We start from the raw sequence: 2,500 nt of genomic DNA, 5'->3' as shown, positions 1-2,500 counted from the left end.
ACGGCGGAGGTCCCCGACCGAGGCCCGCGGCGCCGGAGCCGGGATCCCGTGCATCCATCGTGGCGGGGGAAACAGAAAGGCTGATCCGGCCGGGGCCCCGGTAAGCCGGACCCGCCCGAGGCCGTCCCGGTAGACCCGGCCCTCTCCCCGTCTCGGGCACCCCAGGGGTCCGGCGTGGGCACCGAGGCGACGGCGGAGGTCCCCGACCGAGGCCCGCGGACCCGGAGCCGGGATCCCGTGCATCCATCGTGGCGGGGGAAACAGAAAGGCTGATCCGGCCGGGGCCCCGGTAGACCGGGAAGACTGCCCGGCGCGGACACCCCCGGGGTCCGGCGTGGGCACCGAGGCGACGGCGGAGGTCCCCGACCGAGGCCCGCGGCGCCGGAGCCGGGATCCCGTGCATCCATCGTGGCGGGGGAAACAGAAAGGCTGATCCGGCCGGGGCCCCGGTAGACCGGGACGACTGCCCGTCGCGGGCACCCCCGGGGTCCGGCGGGGGCACCGAGGCGACGGCGGAGGTCCCCGACCGAGGCCCGCGGACCCGGAGCCGGGATCCCGTGCATCCATCGTGGCGGGGGAAACAGAAAGGCTGATCCGGCCGGGGCCCCGGTAGACCGGGAAGACTGCCCGGCGCGGACACCCCCGGGGTCCGGCGTGGGCACCGAGGCGAAGGCGGAGGTCCCCGACCGAGGTCCGCGGCGCCGGAGCCGGGATCCCGTGCATCCATCGTGGCGTGGGAAACAGAAAGGCTGATCCGGCCGGGGCCCCGGTAGACCGGGACGACTGCCCGTCGCGGGCACCCCCGGGGTCCGGCGGGGGCACCGAGGCGACGGCGGAGGTCCCCGACCGAGGCCCGCGGACCCGGAGCCGGGATCCCGTGCATCCATCGTGGCGGGGGAAACAGAAAGGCTGATCCGGCCGGGGCCCCGGTAGACCGGGAAGACTGCCCGGCGCGGACACCCCCGGGGTCCGGCGTGGGCACCGAGGCGAAGGCGGAGGTCCCCGACCGAGGCCCGCGGCGCCGGAGCCGGGATCCCGTGCATCCATCGTGGCGGGGGAAACAGAAAGGCTGATCCGGCCGGGGCCCCGGTAGACCGGGACGACTGCCCGTCGCGGGCACCCCCGGGGTCCGGCGGGGGCACCGAGGCGACAGCGGAGGTCCCCGACCGAGGCCCGCGGACCCGGAGCCGGGATCCCGTGCATCCATCGTGGCGGGGGAAACAGAAAGGCTGATCCGGCCGGGGCCCCGGTAGACCGGGAAGACTGCCCGGCGCGGACACCCCCGGGGTCCGGCGTGGGCACCGAGGCGAAGGCGGAGGTCCCCGACCGAGGTCCGCGGCGCCGGAGCCGGGATCCCGTGCATCCATCGTGGCGGGGGAAACAGAAAGGCTGATCCGGCCGGGGCCCCGGTAGACCGGGACGACTGCCCGTCGCGGGCACCCCCGGGGTCCGGCGGGGGCACCGAGGCGACGGCGGAGGTCCCCGACCGAGGCCCGCGGACCCGGAGCCGGGATCCCGTGCATCCATCGTGGCGGGGGAAACAGAAAGGCTGATCCGGCCGGGGCCCCGGTAGACCGGGAAGACTGCCCGGCGCGGACACCCCCGGGGTCCGGCGTGGGCACCGAGGCGAAGGCGGAGGTCCCCGACCGAGGCCCGCGGCGCCGGAGCCGGGATCCCGTGCATCCATCGTGGCGGGGGAAACAGAAAGGCTGATCCGGCCGGGGCCCCGGTAGACCGGGACGACTGCCCGTCGCGGGCACCCCCGGGGTCCGGCGGGGGCACCGAGGCGACGGCGGAGGTCCCCGACCGAGGCCCGCGGACCCGGAGCCGGGATCCCGTGCATCCATCGTGGCGGGGGAAACAGAAAGGCTGATCCGGCCGGGGCCCCGGTAGACCGGGAAGACTGCCCGGCGCGGACACCCCCGGGGTCCGGCGTGGGCACCGAGGCGAAGGCGGAGGTCCCCGACCGAGGCCCGCGGCGCCGGAGCCAGGATCCCGTGCATCCATCGTGGCGGGGGAAACAGAAAGGCTGATCCGGCCGGGGCCCCGGTAGACCGGGAAGACTGCCCGGCGCGGACACCCCCGGGGTCCGGCGTGGGCACCGAGGCGAAGGCGGAGGTCCCCGACCGAGGCCCGCGGCGCCGGAGCCGGGATCCCGTGCATCCATCGTGGCGGGGGAAACAGAAAGGCTGATCCGGCCGGGGCCCCGGTAGACCGGGACGACTGCCCGTCGCGGGCACCCCCGGGGTCCGGCGGGGGCACCGAGGCGACGGCGGAGGTCCCCGACCGAGGCCCGCGGCCCCGGATCCGGGATCCCGTGCATCCATCGTGGCGGGGGAAACAGAAAGGCTGATCCGGCCGGGGCCCCGGTAAGCCGGACCCGCCCGAGGCCGTCCCGGTAGACCCGGCCGTCTCCCCGTCGCGGGCACCCCCGGGGTCCGGCGTGGGCACCGAGGCGACGGCGGAGGTCGCCGACCGAGGCCCGCGGCCCCGGAGCCGG

This window comes from Pituophis catenifer, unplaced genomic scaffold, assembly GCF_029215685.1.
Source record: "Pituophis catenifer annectens isolate HBS135680 unplaced genomic scaffold, rPitCat1.0.hap2 SCAF_39, whole genome shotgun sequence".
NCBI lineage: Eukaryota > Metazoa > Chordata > Lepidosauria > Squamata > Colubridae > Pituophis > Pituophis catenifer.
Note: the sequence above shows the minus strand (reverse complement) of the source record.